Here is a 12,958-nt window from a genome sequence, read left to right on the forward strand (position 1 = left end):
GATGAACTATTATATTTTGCTTAAAATCATTCCAAGAATAATGTCAGACTTTGTAATTACCTTACCCATGACCACCAGCAAGTACAAGTCACCTCCGCTGTATGGCTTGTGCTATAAGGAACCTAGTACGGACCTAGACAGGAGTATGAACAAGAGGCTCGGGGCAGACAGTCTTTTTCTGCAAAGTTTTGGAAATGGGCTCAGAAGTAGCACCAATTACACTATAAATATCTCAATTTGATTTCTATATAGAAATGTGACATGAGGATGGCTTGTGTAGGATCTTGCAGATTTGGAAGATGAAACAAAGCAACAATCATAATTTAAACGTAGCAGCAATACAAAATATCTGTTGGTAGTTGGGGATTATTTAGAACACAGGTTCTCAAATGCCAGGCTGTTAAAACATGCCTTCTTTCAGCACAAAACTATACATATGCATAGCATTTATGTTTTCAAACAAATGTGTGTATGACCTAGTGAGATTGGCAACCATCTTTTACTCAGAAAAAAATTGTTAGTTTTTCCAAAATGATATCCTTGAAGGGTTTCCATGTTAAAATTTTATTTCTTTATGTAATGATTTGCATAGAAATGATAATGATAGGAGGACACTTGCCTAGCAGATATAGGGCTTGATCCTCAGCACTATAAAAAAATCTTTCCAGTCTCTGAACTTTACATATGGGAAATGCTAATGCTACATGACATCTAAAAGCTTCAGAACAAAAAAATATATATATCCAAATGTTCCAGGCTACTGATTTGCCCTTTGGCCACTTACCTGCCAAGTAGCGCGGTGGGTGGTAGATGGGGAGGTAAGAACGCTGGCATGTTCCCAGTCAACAATGTCAGTCAGGGCAAGTGAACATATTTGCGTGGAGACCTCCAGCTCAGCATGTAAAATTATTTTCAGTTCAAGAATCATGTGCTGAGTGGTTAAGGCACTTGTCTGCAAAGCCTAAGGACCTGGGTTCAATTCCCCAGTACCCACGTAAAGCCATATGCATAGGGTGGAACATGTGTCTGGAGTTTGCAACAGCTGGAGACCCTGGTGCACCCATTCTTTCTCTGCCTCTGTCTGTCATAAGTAAAAATAATAAAAAAATTTAAAACATATATAAAAATTAAAAAAGAGTCATGAAAAAGATAGGAGGAGGAGGGAAAAAGTGAAAGTAAACTACAAGTTTATTGTAAAATCCACAGCTCCCTTAGGACCTCTACTCAGAGCTTCTGTGGTCTTGAATACCACACAGATGGTTACTTTCTAACACAGACCTGATGAGAACTCTCACACCATGCAACCTTGGTTAAAAATGCTTTTCCTAGATGGGTTTTCTGTCTTGAACTGTAAAAATAAGTGTTGGACTGAGCTGCTGAAGTGCCTCCCAACACTAACATTACACACTCACTGGCTGCTCCAGCTTACAAGGCAAACTTTGCTCCCTAGAACAGCTTGTTAAGTGGGAAGACTTGAATGGAAGTTAGTGGATACTAAGGGTTGCCAGCAGTTGCCCAATGTGCCATATGTAAGGTCTATTTCCATTACCATTCCCTCTTTTCTTGCTTCTTCCAACTCCTCTCTCTCCTGCTCCATCCTTGGTGTAACCCTTCCTCCACAGCTTGGCAGGAATATCAGGGCCTCACAATAGGCCTTTGCCAGGATAGACAGGTGACTAACATTGAGTGTCAAGAGTTCTAGGGGCCCAGGGTAGACTTCCCAGCTCCTGCCCAGAAACAGGCAAAGTGGCACTCAGCCCAAAATCCCCAAGGCCAAACAGGAAATCTCAAAGTTTTCAAATCTACCTCTCTTCAGATAAGACAGAAACCTGACCTTTGTGATGTATAATCTTTAGAAATTCGACAGTTGATATGATATCTGTGTTTCGAACACTTTTTGTCCTGGTGGCCACATAAAGCTCACAAGGGACAGATAAAGGCTGGTTATTTGCAATTTCTAATTTTCAGGATAATACTTTAAAATTCTGTGAACTGAGATACTGTCTTTCAGCTCTAACTGATTTAGAGCCCCAGTTATACATTCTTTTCTCTCTACCTCCTTTTTGGAGTCAGCAAGTAAGTCTAGCACTATTTATAGAGAGTCATGGAACATGGCCTTTGAAGACAGAGCTGGCTACATATTTAAACTCTGCCATTTGGTGCTTTAAAATATATTAAATAATTTTCAACCTCAATTTTCCTGATTTGAAAATAATGTTGATAATTCTCACCCACTGTGTAATGGCATGGCTTCTCTCTCTTTATAGGCTGGAAAGACCTTGGGACAAAACTTTTGTCTCTTGCCTTTGCTGTTCCCTGCTCCTCAGCCAGATTCTACACAGCCTTCAAGGGTTCCTTGTTTCCCTTCTGCCTGTGGCCCTTTCAAAGCCACACCACCAGGGATCACTTCTCTATCACATTTTTTTCTCCCATAACATCTGTCTTTGTCATTTCTCAAACTTCTTTCATTCCTCTGTGTTACTCTGCACTAAAAATTATCCATTCTCATTGTTAGAACCTAGTGTGCATTAGGAAGACAAATTATGGCTGGAGAGATGGCTTAGCAGTTAAGAGTACATGCTGCCTGAGCATGATGGTCTCTTGGGCTGGAGACTGCCATGTTTGATTCCTGCAGAGTCCACACAAAAAAATTAGGAATGGCCACACACAAATTTAACCCCAGACTGTGGGTGGTGAAGACAGGAGATCACTGATGGACAGTACCTCCAGTCTTAAGGAAATATGCAGATGAGCAATAAGAGGACACCTGATGGTCTCCTCTGGACACTTGCATCTTCACATGCATGTGAACATACCTCACATCACAGTCATACAGCACACATACAAACAAATACACACAAAACACTGGGACTGGAGAGATGGCTCAATGGGTAAAGGCACTTGCTTGCAAAGCCTGACAGCCTGTTTTCTTTTTAATTAGTTATGTACACAGTGTATACAGCCATGTTGGCACCATTGTTAGCCTCTTCCCTGTCCTCCCCCTTCTGAAAGGACCCTCCTCGTTGGGGAATGTGTGTCGTGCATTGTGGGGGTAGCCATTAGTTATGGGGAAGAGGCAATGTCTCTGTGAGAATGTCCCAACTTGTGGCTCTAACAATCTTTCCACCACCTCTTCCACAAATTTCCCTGGGCCATGTTGGGTTCATTTTAGGTCTACTTCAGTGATGAGGTCTTGGGAGCCTCTGTGTCTCTAGATATCTGGTTTGGTAGGAGTTGAGTGTTGTCTGTGTCTATCTCCTTCACCCTTGTGCTGGTACCAGGTTCACCAAGAAAGCAGCACTCTTGCTCATTTCCCCAATTACTCTTGGTTTCAGCTGGGGCCCTGGTGAGGTGCCATGCTGATTCTCTTCTCAGGTTCTGCATCCATCTGGAAAGGAGAAGCAAATTCTCCAACAGAAAGTGAAGTCAGCACCAGATAAATAGGATAACCATTATTATTTTAGAGAGGATTTAATAGGTGTAGGTCCTCTTGTAGCCCATGATTGGTGGTGGGAGCTTGATAATGGAGAGCAGGCTCTTTTTATGGATTTGGTTCTGACTTGTTTCCCAGTTCCAGCTATGGGTTCCATTCCACTGAGATGATCCATTAGCCAAATCAAAAGCAGTTGGTTACCCACCATAGCTGTGTGCCACTATTGCACTTGTATGAGCATCACATCAGGTTGCTTGCTGCTGAGTAGCTTAGACCTCGAGTTGCTAGGACAGATGTTGGTCATTTCCCCCAGTCACTCATGTAGCACTTTCTGGCACTAGATAGGATAAATGTCTGGGGACTGACTCTCTTCCAGATTCCAGCCAGGTCATTCCATGTTCCCTACCAACAGCATATGGTGTCTTTGGCACTAGAGTCTTACCATTAACCTTTGGTGGGTCATCAAGTACTCTGACAGAAATCTGTCTTCTTTCAGGAAACCTTGTAGGTTTCTCTGATCAATAGCTCATTGTGGGGCTGGAGAGATGGCTTAGCGGTTAAGCGCTTGCCTGTGAAGCCTAAGGACCCCGGTTCGAGGCTCGGTTCCCCAGGTCCCACGTTAGCCAGATGCACAAGGGGGCGCACGCGTCTGGAGTTCGTTTGCAGAGGCTGGAAGCCCTGGCGCGCCCATTCTCTCTCTCTCCCTCTATCTGTCTTTCTCTCTGTGTCTGTCGCTCTGAAATAAATAAAAATTAAAAAAAAAAAAAAAAAGCTCATTGTGGATGTTAACCACATGCTGGTATTGGGTGTTACAGGCCAGTGCCAAGGGAAAAGAAGGATGAAAAAGATAGGTACTATAAAAGAGAAAGAGAGATGAGAGAGAAGAGGGAGGGAGGGAAAGAGAGAGAGAGAGAGAGAGAGAGAGAGAGGAGAAGATTAACGTTAATCTTTATCATACCCTCTCCAGGGCCCTGTGATTCAGGTGTTCCCTCTAAGGACCTGATGAAGGTTCAACTGTCTTTCAGGATATAGGTTTTTATGGTACCATTTCTATTTGGGTCCAGTTTTGTGTCTCTTCCCACTCTCCCCTCTTACTCCACCCTCTCTATAATATACAAATCCCCCTGCTGTGATATGCAACTTCTGTGCAGGAAATTCAGACTAGGAAAAATGTGTGGTTTTGTTGGTGACTTTTGCAGTGCCAAAAAAGAGCCAATTTCAATAGCCTTGCCTGGCATGGTGGCACACACCTTTATCCTCAGCACTCAGGAGGCTAAAGTAAGAGGATCACTGTGGGTCTGAGGCCAACTTGAGACTACACAGGGCTAGAGTGAGACCCTACCTCAAAAAACAACACACACACACACACACACACACACACACACACACCATGACCAGAAATCTCTGCTCCTCTGCTATATAAATAATAACAGCATCAATAACAAAAATAAGATAGTGCTGGCATGAGCTATCATAGCTGCTTCCTCTTCTATTCCAAATGTGGCATCAATGCCCAGCTGCTAACAAGATCTGCTCTAATTCCACTTGGGGCAATGTCCAGACGTGGTGGTAAGGCACTGGGAAATCACTAAGGCACACAGAAGGCCCAGGAGTGTTTCTCATCAAAGCCTTGCATTAGTGATAAACCTTGCTCTCAGAGATAATCAATGCCTCTCTGTGGCAATTCATTTCAATATCTGTCCAGCATGGGTTTCTCTGGAGATTGATTAACATCTAGCTCCCATAATGTCACCTTGAAGTGGGGTGTGTTTGGGGGAATTAGCCTGAGGAGTGACTGGTCAAGGAGGGTGGTAACTGGGGGACCCAGCTCTGGCCAGCCTTTCTCACTCTGGATACATGATCTGTCACCAATTGGCTCATAACCTTTTGAAGCCCATCAATCTACCATACAAAGGCACAAATGTACGTGATGTACCTGGATTCTGAGAGGAGCAAATATTATCTGGAGTATAAAATGTCTTTATGTGTGCTTAGCAGGAACTGTTTGTAAAGCTTTGAAACTTTGTTATGTGGCCAGGAAGTAGTTTGAAGAACAACGTGAGTGTTGTCTGGCTGGACAGTAACTCAAGATGTGCAAGGGCAGAACAGATGGAGGAGGGGCACCAAGAAAGCCATTTTGGTAGCGATGGTGGACAAGGCCCAAGGATCCCAGCCATGCCTTCAGGACTCACTCTTCATCTTCTTCAAGCAAGACTACAATGCCAAGACTAAACCTCAGCAGTCCTCAAACCCGCAGCATGCCTCATGCAGGCACACTCCTTTTCCTGGATAGCGCTCTAAAGAATTATACTCCAGGATAAAATAGAGATGAGGCATGAATTCCCCAGGAGTTTTGGAGATGTCTAAAACATGCTAGAATTACTTTAAAACAATAAACAAGCAAACAAAAAAAGCAAAAATCTCACCATTTTAACTTCAAGTTCCACATACAGGACCTTTCTTCAGAGCAGCCTATGAAAGAAGGTCAAGGTCATTCCCTTCACCTGTGTAGGTCATATACCTGCTTACAGGAGTGTTCCCTTCAGTATCAGGCAGTCTCACCTGCTATCTTCCCTTCCACCCTCTCTTCATCTCCCATGATGAGCCTCTTCCTACTGCAAAGAGTCCCCAAAATCCATCTGGTAAGGCTGGGAGAAAGAGCTTCCTCTAGACCCAGAAACAGCAGGAAACAAAAAAGGGAAAATTGAATACTCCTAAATTTTGTATTATGGAAATTACAGACAGTCCAGACTTGTGAAATTTCATCAAAATGAGAACTACATAATTTTTCTTACAAGCCAAAAATAGAGTGCTCAGGAAGCCCTGCCCTGTGAGCAAATCACAGTAAAAGTCAAAGGTGGTTAGTAATGTAACAGACACACGCAGGCTTTGGTATATTGAGACACTGGAATGCGGCCCACCAGTTGCCAAAGACCTGCCTCCGATGTAAGGCGAGAGACAGGGCATGAGCAACATATACCAACATACCCCTAAAGGGCATATTTACCATCAACTTCACAGCCAAAGCCCTCCCTGGGCACACCAGGCCCTGAGTGGCCTCCCTGCTCCCCACCCTTCACTCTCCTCCTCTTTACTTGACTGTAGCCACCCTGGCTCTTGCTGTTTTTTGAACATGCCAAGCTTTCTCCTTTGCCTGGAACAACCTTCTCCTTAAAAATCCTTGTGACTACTGCCTACCCCACTTCCTCTGGCTCTCCCATGCCTGCAGCCTTGGCTCTGCACCCTTAGTTACTCACCCCATGTCATTTACCTGATAGTCCTCAGGTCCTGGTGCTATTTGTTTACCATGTCTCTAGAGAAGGTGAGTATGGCTACTCGCCTGTCTTAGTGAACGCACATACGGGAGGGTGAGCTAGGCAGTGGTGCACACGGAACATATTCCTATTTTAAATGTTCATTGACAGCATCAGTACATTCATTAATATATCATGATCATAGTCCATCCCACCACTTTCCCTTGCCCCCTCCACCGAGTCCCTTCTTCCAGCTACTCTCTCTTCTATTTTTTTAATATTTTTTTATTTTTTATTTATTTATTTGAGAGTGACAGACACAGAGAGAAAGACAGATAGAGGGAGAGAGAGAGAATGGGCACGCCAGGGCTTCCAGCCTCTGCAAACGAACTCCAGACGCGTGCGCCCCCTTGTGTATCTGGCTAACGTGGGACCTGGGGAACCGAGCCTCGAACCGGGGTCCTTAGGCTTCACAGGCAAGCGCTTAACTGCTAAGCCATCTCTTCAGCCCCCTCTTCTATTTTTTTTTGACAATTTTATATATGTACAAAATGTATCTAGATCATAGTCAACTCACCTCTCTCTGTCAACAGGGGAGGGAGAGAGAATGGTCTTTACTGTAATTCCTCCCAGTCCTTTCTCTGCACCTTTTGCCCCTCCAACCAGTCCCTCTGCTATTTTTTTAATTGATCTAACTAATTAATTTTACTGTATGACCCTATTGAGTTCTGGTTATATATTATTACACCCCACAGTTTTGGAACAGGGATTTACCTTTGGTTTTAGGGTTAAGCTTTCTACCTTGTACAGGGCCCTTGTGCCTGGTGATTTCACCCTCTCCCTTTGACTAACAGCTACATCTTTAAAAAAAAAATAATTTATTTATGTATTTGAGAGAGAGAGAGACGAGTGGGAGAGGGAGGACAATGGGTCTACCAGGACCTCTATCAACTGCAAACTCCAGATGCATGCATCACCTTGTGCATCTGGCTCACATGAGTATTAGGGAATCAAACCAGGGTCCTTAGTCTTTGCAGGCAAGTGCCTTAACTGCTAAGCCACCTCTCCAGATCAACAGTTACATGTTTTGGGTTTCTCTCCAGGAGGAAGGTTCCTATGACTTTGGATCATGCTGTAATTGGTTTGGTTTATCCTTCTCCATCCTCCCTTCCCCTACCCCCCACTAGACCCTTTCATCTTCTATCATATCATATTCTTTCAGCTCACTGGCAGAGTGCACTCTGGGATAAGAGTTGATATGATGACCTTATGCAAAGGATAGTCTTTCAGTCTGGGGTTGAAAACTGTGGGCCGTTATGTTACCCATTTCATGTAGAATCAACACAATTCCTTCAAGAACCCATGGTTGGATATTTCTCAAGAGGAACAATTATGTATAACTTCTTAAGTCAACTGTACAGAACACATAACAGTTTTCACTTAGCTGCCAGGAAAATAATACCACTGTAGTCATTCAGTCATGGAAAGTGTGTGTGCATGTGCACGTGCAGGAGGTGGTTCTAGTTAAAATGTCTGTGCTTTAAATGTGCAGGGTTTGCTCTTGTTCAGCAGTCTGCAGGCTTTCCCTCCCTCTTGAGCAGGCTGGGTGAATTAGATACTGCTTCTAGACACTCTTCTAGTCCTGAAGAATCACGGAGTGCTCAGAGGTGGAAGGAACTTAAAAATAGGAGCAAAGCTTGTCTCAAAACGAATCCAAATGGACAGTCATCTCCTAGAGTGTGGGCAGAATGGGGGAGAGAGCCTCAGGACTTGATGGCACTCACCTTTAATGCCAGCACCCAGCAGGCTGAGGTAAGAGGATTGCTGTTAGTTTGAGGTCAGCCTGAGACTACACATGGCAAATTCCAGGTCAGCCTGGACTACAGGAAGACCCTACCTTGAAAAACCAAAGTTGCAGGCAGGAGGACCATGGGTTTGAGAGAAAGAATATTTATTGTAATACAGTGTGGCCTCAGAGCTGAACAGCATTCTGGAATCCCCATTACATGGCTGAGTGCAGCATTCACCTTGGCCTCTGTCCAAGCAGGTTTAGTGGGAAAAGTATTAATGCCTGCAAGGTGGTCCCACAGCAAGGCCCCTGAGGACAGAGGTTCCAGTATAGCTAGGGAAGGCAGGAGGAACAGGCCGGTTCCTAAGTTGCTGCTAAGTGACGAGGTACTATATCATCTAACAAGCTGCAGCTTTAGAATGGAAGACGGTGGAGGAAAGACTGAGACCACAAGATCCCACAGATGGACATGGAATGAGTGACCTGGGCTGTTCTGGGAGGACGTAATCCAAATACCAGAACAGGCATGGGTTTGTTCAGGGGTAGGCCATGGCAGCACTCAGAACAGCTGTACTGCAGGGGCCTTGGGGAAGGGTGGCTGTGGGGTTCTGGGACTCCCCACTCTGGGCTCTGTTGTATTATATCTTCAAACAGCACCTAAGTGTTAAACCTTCAGTTCATTTGCACAGCACAGCTAAGAAAACAAAGCAGCTCCCAGACCTCCCCCATGTGGTTGAGCACAGCCTTTCCTTTTACCTACCCTTCCCTGAGTGATGTACCATTCACTAGTTTGGGGGAGGGCCTCGGCTTGTTCTCTTTAAAGGGAAACATGCTGAAGAAACAGGTTATGATTTACAACCAAACTCACCTATTCTCAAGGCACAGCTAGTCGTTGTGGGTGATTTGAATGGCTGTGTTAGCACACAGCCCAAGCCCACAATCCCCATAGGTGGTTTCATGTTAGACTGCTAGCAATTTAGGAGGTCTTCCAGCAGAGTGAATTATAAGTCCTGTTTCTGAGGATGTGGGGAATCCAGACTTCCTTCAGTGGAACTGCAAATTAAAAGTAACTTCTGCTAAAATCTTGAGACATTCAAGTGCCACATGCTTACTGCCTGCTTCTTTCACATGTGGGGTTGTCAAAGGGATATTTTCAAGAGAGAGTTCAAAAGGCAAAGGGTGACTGAGCTATCTACTTTTTATACAGGAGGGAGTGCAGGTCTGAATTGTTGAAGTACTTATTCCAGGGCTGGAGGAATAACCAGTGACCTGCAGAGTTTACCACTTCTGGCTCTTATGAGAAATGTAAATGACCACATAGTTTATCAGTAGGGTTATTCAGGAAAGGTTAAGGAAATAATCCTAATCTGATATTTTAAAAAATATAAAATATTATATATATATGTATGCATGTATATGTGTGTATGTATATATATATATGTGTGTGTGTGTGTGTGTATGTGTATGCATATGTGTGTGTGTGTGTGTGTGTGTGTGTGTGTGTGTATGTGTGTGTGTGTATGGATCACTTGAGATTTAACCTAATTCCAAATGGATGTAAGGAGGCTCACATCGAGTGCAGGAATTCAGGGATGTGGTTCAGTCAGCACACCAGAAGCCAGTATGGGATGTGGTGAATTTGTCCTACTCTGCCAGGACCACAGAAATCCTGGAAGAAAAATAACAGGAAAAAACTTGCAAAATTCCCAGATTTTCCCAAGGGTCTAACTTCCAGAAATATAAGCATGCTGATTTTAGACATAAAAGGAGAAAATATTAATCACTACCTGTAGGACAAGAAGGCACCTCACCATATTGTTTCATGATGTCCAACCCAGAGAATTCACTGTGGGGTTAGACTAGTCACCTGGAACTTTGTAGAATCATTTGCCATGCACCCCCTCACCACATCTCTACTGAATCAGGGTGTTTGGAAGTGGGTTCCAGTCGGTCGTGCATGGCACAAGAGCAGCAAAGTGTTTGTCACATCTTTTGGTGATAAGCGATGGTCTACATGGATACCAGGAGTTTGCCAGAAAGTAGGCTCCAGGTTGGCAGAATCCACTTCATGTGGGAGGCTGCTAGAGATGGAGATTTCATCTTGCTCCAGGCCTACTCCATCAGATACCCTGGGGCTGGGGCCAGCAACACACTGTTAAGAAATCCTCTAGGGCTGCAGATGTAACTTTGTTGCTAGAATGGTTGCCTAGTACTTATGGAGCCCTAGGTCCAGTCCTCAACACCATATAAACTGGACATGGCATAGTGGTACATGCTTATAATCTTAACACTCAGGAGGTAGAGATAGCAAGGTCAGAAGTTCAAGGTCATCCTTAGCTCAATGGTAATTTCAATACCATCTTGAATGACATGAGCCACTGTCTCAAAACAAAACAAAACTGAAACTAAATTAAAATATAATATTCCTCCAACTTGAACTCTAAAATTTTGAGACCCACTGGTCTAAAATATGAAAATAGGACTCAGGACATTCACCTTAAGAAAGAAAGAGGTTATATCAGCATTTCCCAAATTTCATTATAAAGAATAGGTGTTCTTTAATGAAAAGAGTGCATGATCAAAACTAGTTGGTAAATCTATAGTTACAGCTATTAAGCATTTTTCCTTTCCATGGCCAGGCTGCTCAACATCTATGTACACATAACTCTCTAAGGTGGATGGTTGATGGTAATCCTCAAATTTATGTGAGGGTCACTAAAAAGCAGACCATTCACATATTCCATAATATGTCTCATTTCCTGAATACAGGGTTAGTTTTTTACGAATACTACTTCTTTTGTCTCTGTGGAAAGAGCAGTGCAGGGGTTGCTTACAGTTCTGGTAGTTACATCACCACACAGAAGTGTCCTAGCTGTTCTTAAAACACTGGAGATCTATCCTCCAATAGATTCAAGGGACACAGAAAGAGGAAAAGCAGGCTCAACCAGCTTCTGTAGCTTTTCAAGGTCCCACAATTCCTAAGTAAGGGAATGTCTGTTTTTCTTTTTCAGAAGGTAGTGAGACCCAAGGAGATAAACCACTCTCCACATCTCAGCTAAGGCCCAGGTGAAACCACAGAGGAATTGGGGAGATGAGCAAGAGTGCAGCTTCCATGGTGAGCCTGATAATCAGCACCAGGGTGTAGGATACAGATGCTGAGGATACTCAACACCTACAAAAGCAAATATCCAGATGCTCCTAAGGTTTCATCACTGAAGTAGACTTAAAACACACCCACCAAGGCTCAAGGAATTTTGCAGAAGAGAGGGCAGAAAGATTATAAGAGCCACAGGCTGGGACACTGACTGCTGCTCTCATAATGCATAACCTGCAACCCCAGTGAGGAGGGTCCCCTGCGGAATGGGGGCAGGGAGTAAGGGAAGGATGGTACCAACACATGATGTATCCATTCAAAGTATGTTCTTAATACAACAAAAGAAAGAAAAATAGACTAACAACTCTCCACAAGAAGTTCTTCATCATCACTGGGAAATAACCATTATTTATTAGATGATTCTGGGGTGATAACTATGTGGGATTGGGAGGTGCTGGTAAGCAGTTTAGGCAAGGATTGGCACCCAAGGGAGATCAGGGGACCCAACAGACAGTGCTGGCCAGAGTGCTAAAAGCATATTTAGGGGGTCTATCTCTGTGACCAGCTATCTTCCATCTTGTCCTTCTTTCCTTAAAGCCCTCGGAACTCTCTGCTATGAAAATATTGACTATTTTTTTTTTAATTTTCAGAAGCATCAGTATTGATCTGGAGAGGATATAGATCTAGATTATTAGCCAGCCTGCATATTACCTATGCATCAGCTCTGTCACAGTGGACCTCTGATATGCCAGTGCTGGGTCCTTCCTAAACAAGGTCAGTCTCCTGTTAAGCACTTGACCCATATGTTTATGTATAATTACTATATTCTTGTCTCAACTCTGACAATAGCTTAAGCTGGTCTTAAGATAGTGAATTTTTAATATAAAATATGTTTGGCATGGTGGCAAACGTGTGTAGTTCTAGCATCAAAGATTTGAAGAATCAGGAATTCAAAGCCATTTTTGGTTGCATAAGACCAGGCTACAAAATCCCTGTCTTTTTTTTTTTTTTTTTGAGTAAACCTCTCCCTGTGAGCACAGTCAAGGCCCACAGGTTTCTGGAACATAGGAGATGTAATAGAAGTCCCAAACATACCTAATGTTATTTTAGCTCAAACCAGTTTAAAAGCCAAAACGCTTAATAAGTCATCACAGTCCATTCACATATTTTACAATGTCTCAATTTCTGAACAAAGGATTAACAAGTTGAATGTAAGAAGCAGGTGTGAGCACTCTCAACAGGTCAAATGCTTATGCCACCCAGACAAGTCTCTAATTTCTGGGCACAGTATATGGCATGCATGAATTTTGTCTCAATGCTTTCCAGAGTAGTGGCTTAGAAAGTCACATGGCCATATCCTACCCACACATCCATTGCTAGCAGCAGAA

Source organism: Jaculus jaculus, chromosome 2, assembly GCF_020740685.1.
Source record: "Jaculus jaculus isolate mJacJac1 chromosome 2, mJacJac1.mat.Y.cur, whole genome shotgun sequence".
Lineage (NCBI taxonomy): Eukaryota > Metazoa > Chordata > Mammalia > Rodentia > Dipodidae > Jaculus > Jaculus jaculus.